This window comes from Poecilia mexicana, unplaced genomic scaffold (assembly GCF_051168715.1).
Source record: "Poecilia mexicana isolate PSO_F unplaced genomic scaffold, ASM5116871v1 scaffold_2, whole genome shotgun sequence".
Taxonomy (NCBI): Eukaryota; Metazoa; Chordata; class Actinopteri; order Cyprinodontiformes; family Poeciliidae; genus Poecilia; species Poecilia mexicana.
This window is the reverse complement of record NW_028263371.1, coordinates 34,107,906-34,115,405: the sequence shown is the minus strand read 5'-3', so window position 1 is coordinate 34,115,405 and position 7,500 is coordinate 34,107,906.

Below are 7,500 nucleotides of genomic sequence, written 5' to 3'. Positions count from 1 at the left end.
GCTGCCAAATGGCCTCGACCTGTCGAGCCGCGGTGCGGTCTGCCTTGGGTGTGAGGGCCTTTTGACCTACGGAATCATAGGGTGATGATCCCAAATGGCTGCCTTACCAGAGGCACGAGCCATAAGGAGACGTCCAGGGGTTCCACCGAATGTCTGAGCCTCTGCCCGGGTCCGGGTTCACCGAGCTGGGGGCGGGTTCCAGCCATTTGCTGGAAGGGTTCAGCCATTCGGTGGAACGGGACTTGTGCCCTCTCTACAAAGTGCCCAGCCATAAGGAGACGTCCAGGTGTTCCACCGAATGTCTGAGCCCCTGCCCGGGTTCCGGTGCCCCGATCCCGGGTAAAGAAGCTCCATAACTCCCCCCCCCGGCGTTCCAGGACGGGGGCCGGCCCGGCGGAGGTGCGGGGACCGTCCCCCGGTTCCGGAGAACCGTGCAGGGGTATTTTTGACAACTTGTAGCGGGGCTGAGAGTGTCCGAATCCCGGGGAGGGTCCAGCCATTTGCTGGAAGGGTTCAGCCATTTGGTGGAACGGGTCTTGTGCCATTTTAAAGTCCCTGGCCATAAGGAGATGCCCATTGTTCCCACCGAATGTCTGAGCCCTGCCATAAGTCGACATGGGTTGGTGCTGCCCTATGTCTGGGAGTGTTTTGGGCCCCTCCAAACTCTTTTGGAGCTCAGGTCGGGGGCGGGTGGCCTTTGGGCCGGTGGGGGAGGGTCCCGGGAATAAAAGGGGAGCGCTTTTGCCATCCGGAAGCCTTCGGTCGAGGAGCTGTAGGCCTGCCACGAGGGACCCTACGGTGGTGCTGCCGGATGTCTGCGAGTCATACGGAAGCACGAGGTCATGCTGCCAAATGGCCTCGACCTGTCGAGCCGCGGTGCGGTCTGCCTTGGGTGTGAGGGCCTTTTGACCTACGGAATCATAGGGTGATGATCCCAAATGGCTGCCTTACCAGAGGCACGAGCCATAAGGAGACGTCCAGGGGTTCCACCGAATGTCTGAGCCCCTGCCCGGGTTCCGGTGCCCCGATCCCGGGTAAAGAAGCTCCATAATTCCCCCCCCCGGTCCTCCAGGACGGGGGCCGGCCCGGCGGAGGTCCTGGGACCGTCCCCCGGTTCCGGAGAACCGTGCAGGGGTATTTTTGACAACTTGTAGCGGGGCTGAGAGTGTCCGAATCCCGGGGAGGGTCCAGCCATTTGCTGGAAGGGTTCAGCCATTCGGTGGAACGGGACTTGTGCCATTTTAAAGTCCCTGGCCATAAGGAGATGCCCAGGGTTCCCACCGAATGTCTGAGCCCTGCCATAAGTCGACATGGGTTGGTGCTGCCCTATGTCTGGGAGTGTGTCGGGCCCCTCAAAACTGTTTTGGAGCTCAGGTCGGGGGCGGGTGGCGTTCGGGCCGGTGGGGGAGGGTCCCGGGAATAAAAGGGGAGCGCTTTTGCCATCCGGAAGCCTTCGGTCGAGGAGCTATAGGCCCGCCACGAGGGATCAGAAGGGGGTGCTGCTGGATGTCTGCGAGTCATACGGAAGCACGAGGTCATGCTGCCAAATGGCCTCGACCTGTCGAGCCGCGGTGCGGTCTGTCTTGGGTGTGAGGGCCTTTTGACATTCGGAATCATAGGGTGATGATCCCAAATGGCTGCCTTACCAGAGGCACGAGCCATAAGGAGACGTCCAGGGGTTCCACCGAATGTCTGAGCCCCTGCCCGGGTTCCGGTGCCCCGATCCCGGGTAAAGAAGCTCCATAACTCCCCCCCCCGGTCCTCCAGGACAGGGGACGGCCCGGCGGAGGTCCTGGGACCGGCCCCCGGTTCCGGAGAACCGTGCAGGGGTATTTTTGACAACTTGTAGCGGGGCTGAGAGTGTCCGAATCCCGGGGAGGGTCCAGCCATTTGCTGGAAGGGTTCAGCCATTTGGTGGAACGGGTCTTGTGCCATATTAAATCTCCCAGCCATAAGGAGACGTCCAGGGGTTCCACCGAATGTCTGAGCCCCTGCCCGGGTTCCGGTGCCCCGATCCCGGGTAAAGAAGCTCCATAATTCCCCCCCCGGTCCTCCAGGACAGGGGCCGGCCCGGCGGAGGTCCTGGGACCGGCCCCCGGTTCCGGAGAACCGTGCAGGGGTATTTTTGACAACTTGTAGCGGGGCTGAGAGTGTCCGAATCCCGGGGAGGGTCCAGCCATTTGCTGGAAGGGTCCAGCCATTCGGTGGAACGGGACTTGTGCCATTTTAAAGTGCCCGGCCATAAGGAGACGCCCATGGTTCCCACCGAATGTCTGAGCCCCTGCCGGGGTCCGGGGAGGGCTTCCGGCCATTTGCTGGAACGGTCCAGCCGTTTGGTGGAACGGGGACTTGACCTAGGGTTATCAGGGGTGGGGTTAGGGTTGAGCTCCCTGGAGGTCCCAGAGCCACGGGGTTTTTTGGCCAGGGTAAGGCGGGGTCCCGGTAACGGAACCCCGGGTACGGAACCTCCTTGAGCGGTCCCGGTTCCGTAGAACCGGATCTGGACATACGGAATCATAGGGTGATGATCCCAAATGGCTACCTTACCAGAGGCACGAGCCATCCATGAGGAGACGTCCCGGGGTTCCACCGAATGTCTGAGCCCCTTTTTCGGGGCTAGGGTTTATCGGGCGCCCGCCCGAACCTCCACGGGTGCTCTGGGCTCGGTTAGTCTTGCGGTCGCATCACCCGAAGCAGAGCATGATTTTTCTCTCGACCCCAACAGGAGGGAAGAGGTGCCAAAGGCGCCCTTCGCTTCTCGCAGGCACTCGTTGCATCCTGTAATTTAGCGGTTCGGGAAAAGGGTGGACTCGGTGGATCCTGTACTTTAGCGGCTCAAGACAAGGGAGGGGGAGAAGGAGAAGCAGAGCGAGCTACGGAGACGGACGTTCTCACATACTCCCTCCCTTTCGCAGCCCCAATCCATTGTAAGCGTGGCACCTTCAACCACAAGACTCCTCGATCCATGCGGGTGACCTTTTGCTCATAGCGCTTATGACGTCGTAGCAAGTAATTTAGACACATAGTAGCACCACGTGGTGCTGCCTTATTTCGGCCATTGAGCAGCACCACGTGGTGCCTCTTTCTGTCAGGAACGGAAAAAGAAGAGGACAGGAGCAGTTACGCTCTTCGCTGTACCACAATCATTGAAATGGAGCTCAAAATCAACCCCTAAACTATCGGAGCCACGTGATTGGCAACATTTTGAGCTAAATCCCCCCCCCCCCCGAAAAAACAAAAACAAAAGCCTCGGTAGCCAAGACCGTTATCGAACCCGGGTCTCCCAGCTGGGGGCCGGTGTTCCTGTACACCTGGCTATCAAGGCAGGTTTGTCTACCACGTTCATAGGACTTGTAACCTCATCTAAAGATTAAAAAAAAACTAAAACACAATAAAAAAACAAGAGGCTTTCTGCAGCCAGCGGGAAGCGAACCCTGGTCTCTGGGGCGGAGACCGGGCGGCTAAACCGCTAAACTACAGGAGCCATGTGGGTTTCCTTGGCTCATAGCGCTTATGACCTCATAGCAAGTGATGTAGACATAGGGGATCATCAGCGTCCGGACGTGCGGAAGCAGGAGGTGGTGCTGCCACATGGCCTTGACCTACGGAATCACGGGGTGGTGCTCCCAAATGGCTGCTGCCTTACCAGATGCACGAGACATAAGGAGGCCCCATTGAAAAGGATGTCCGGATGTCGAGGCTTCCCTATGTCCGAAGCGCCTCCTTATGTCTGCGGTCGGCCAAAAAGATAGAAAAGGCCTGAGCAGCTTGTGGGAATCGTACCCCGGTCGCTGGGGGGGCGCCGCAGCAGATCCACCACAAGACTACTCGAGCCATACGGGTTTCCTTGGCTCATAGCGCTTATGACCTCATAGCAAGTGATGTAGACGTCTGGGATCATCGTCCGGGTCTGGACATGCGGAAGCAGGAGGTGCTGCTGCCAAATTCCTGCCTTACCAGAGGCACGAGACATAAGGAGACGCCCAGGGGCTCCGCCGAATGTCTGGGCCTCTGCCCCGTCCCCGGTAGGGGTTCAGCCATCCGCTGGAAGGGTCCAGCCATTTGGTGGAACGGGACTTGTGCCATTTGAAAGTCCCTGGCCATAAGGAGACGCCCAGGGGTCCCACCGAATGTCTGAGCCCCCGCCCGGGATCCAGTGCCCCGATCCCGGGTAAAGTAGCTCCATATCTCCCCCCTGGTCCTCCAGGACCAGTTCCGGCCCAGCGGAGGTCCTGGGACCGTACCCCGGTTCCGGAGAACCGTGCAGGGGTATTTTTGACAAGTTGTAGCGGGGCTGAGAGTGTCCGAATCCCGGGGAGGGTCCAGCCATTTGCTGGAAGGGTCCAGCCATTCGGCGGAACGGGTCTTGTGCCATTTTAAAGTCCCCATACGAAAAGTCTTTTTGTAGACTAATAGAAATAGGGTGGATGGTTGCCATTGGGGATCATGAGTGAGCGATCCTTTATGTCACCCAAAAAGACAAAAGAGGGTTCCCGGTGCAAGCGGGCCGCGAACCCGGGCGTCCCGGGTGGGAGCGCGGCTATTGGACCACTTTGCGAACCGAGATAAAGACAGGCTGGGCAAAGGAGGGGTTATGAGTGCGGGGGGAGCCGACAGACACTCGAAGGCATGAGGTGCTGCTGCCAGATGGCGTCGGGGGTGACACCGGGGAGCGTGCCCGCGCTTTTTGGCAGCATTCGCCACCGGGAGGCATCCCTGCCGTTCGGGGACGTTAGCCACCGTGCAGCAGGGAGCCATGCGCCCAACCGTCCTGCGCCACCTGGTGTCTGTTGCCCGCAAGTGCCGTTTGAGCCGCCATAAGGCAGCACTCGGAAAAAGTTCAAAGTGTTTTCGAGCTACTTTGCGATTTTCGGGCGGCCGCCGCGCGGCCGCCTTGCTCGCTAAAAATCGGGTCTAGTTGGAACGGAGTTCTCCAGGTCGTGCTCTTTCGGGCGCCCCGGGTCCCGCGGTCCCACGAGGTCCGGTTCGGCCGCTACGATTTTTCAAAGTGGGCCCGAAATGCTCCCGGATGGCTGGTTTTGGGGCCGTTCCTCTAAGTAGGGTTATGGGACGGAGGAAAAGACCCCCGCGGGAGACCCCCTTAACGGGGTCCCAGAGGGCTGAAACTCGGTGGGTCGGTCCGGGGCCTTCCCCCGGACCGTGTGCCACCGTTGGTCCGGGCCCCCCGCCCCCCAGGGCCTGGATCCCGGCCCTGGGGGGCCCCCGGACTTTGAGACCCCCTGGAGACCCTACCCTATGAGCCAGGGGTCTCAAACTCGGTGGGTCGGTCCGGGGCCTTCCCCCGGACCGTGTGCCACCGTTGGTCCGGGCCCCCCGCCCCCCAGGGCCTGGATCCCGGCCCTGGGGGGCCCCCGGACTTTGAGACCCCCTGGAGACCCAACCATAAGAGCCAGGGGTCTCAAACTCGGTTTGGCCATAGCCCCCGACGTACCCTCCAAGGGTTCCAAAGCACGCGGAGATCGGACCAAGTTTGCGGCTCCAGGCCCGCCCGAAGTGTCGGGTGGTCTCCCATTCATTCCCTATGGAGGGCCCTTTTCCGGATGGCTGAAAACGACATTTCCGGCTCTCCTGGGAGATCGGGGCCCCCCATACGTGCATGTCATATACCGTTTTAAAGCTCCGAGCCTCCTGAACACGGAGGTGGTCTCGGATCGCCTCTAGGACCTTCCCCCGACCTTCTACGGGTCTCCAAAGGTAAGGTGGGTTATGGGACGGAGGCAAAGACCCCCGCGGGAGACCCCCTTAACGGTGTCCCAGAGGGCTGAAACTCGGTGGGTCGGTTGGGGGCAACCCCCACGACCGTGTGCCACCGTTGGTCCGGGCCCCCCGCCCCCCGAGGCCGAGATCCAGGCCCTGGGGGGCCCCAGATTTGAGACCCCCTGGAGACCCAACCATAAGAGCCAGGGGTCTCAAACTCGGTTTGGCCATAGCCCCCGACGTACCCTCCAAGGGTGCCGAAGCACGCGGAGATCGGACCCCGTTTGCGGCTGCAGCCCCGGTTCAAAGGTCGGGTGGTCTCCCATTCATTCCCTATGGAGGGCCCTTTTCCGGATGGCTGAAAACGACATTTCCGGCTCTCCTGGGAGATCGGGGCCCCCCATACGTGCATGTCATATACCGTTTTAAAGCTCCGAGCCTCCTGAACACGGAGGTGGTCTCGGATCGTCTCTAGGACCTTCCCTCGAGCTTCTACGGGTCTCCAAAGGATTAGCGTCAAACCGGGCCGGCTTTGCCCCGCGATAAGTCGGTCCAAACGGACCGGAACCCGGGCGAGCCGCACACCGTCGGATCCGGGCCGGTCCGCGGATGGTTCTGGTGGTCTCCGATTTCCGCTAGGACGTTCCCCCGAATTTATACGAATTTTTAACCGTTTTGGGCCCAACCGGACCTCCGGTCCGGTTCCCGGGGTCCCACCGACCCGAGACCCGGATCATCGAGCTCCTGAGACGGCCCCGGTCACGAGGGTGTCGGTCCCGGAAGCCTGGGTGGAGGTCCGAAAACCGGACTTCCAGAGGGGGAGACTCGGCGGTGAGCAGCTGCAGATTTCGTCCGCCTGCTAGCGCGGCCCTCCCGGATAGCTCTGCCGCGGATCCCCGGTCTGGACCTCCGGAGCTCCGGTTCGATCCTTAAAAACGCACTGCACCCAGGCAAACCATATATTGGCTGAAAGCTTGGACCGCGGGGAACACGGTGGTGGTCTCGGATCGTCTCTAGGACCTTCCCAGCCGGCGGTAGAAGCGAAAGAAGTTTACCGGGAAATGAGCTCCAAAAATCGGTCAAAAATGCGTTTTATCCGGGAAAACCGGATATGGTTCGAATCTCCGGAGCCCGAAGAGCAGCCCGGTGAAGACCGCATGGTTCTATCTTTAAAAATGAGGGAGATACGGGGTTTTAAAAAAAGCAGTACTGCCCCCACGACGGGGGGGGCGTTCTGGGAGTGAAAGTCAAAACGCTTTTCGGGCCCTTATAAAGAAAATCACTGCCGGAACGATATCAGGAGAGAGTTGGAAAAGAGGGTCTGGGCGGAAAAATGACTAAGTGTTTCAACACTTAGACATATTTTCATGATCCTTGAAGTCTCGGGAGGCCATCCAAGCGGGTCTCAGCCCTCTTTTCCCCCATTTTCGGCCGTTTTTAGCGCTTTTTCGGCAAAAAGTTGCACTTTGTCCTGGAGAAGCGGGGCTTTCACGCTGTGGCTTCCCGTTCGGCCGGTGAGTCTCCACGGTCCATCTGATGGGCCTGGTGGCTGCTCCGGTTGGCGCGGAGCTCCGTGGAGCCCCGTGGAAGCTGGAATAAAAGCGCGGAGTCTCCCTGGACCCAGGCCGAAGACGGAGCACCGACAGCGGGCTGACCCCGCCTAGGTGTCCCGCTCGGAGGTCTGGAGCTCTGGTGGATGGCTCCCCAAGCACATTTACACACACTTTCCTGACCGAACAGCACTCGTGGCCTGCCATGGAGGGCCCCCGCCGGCCCCGGATG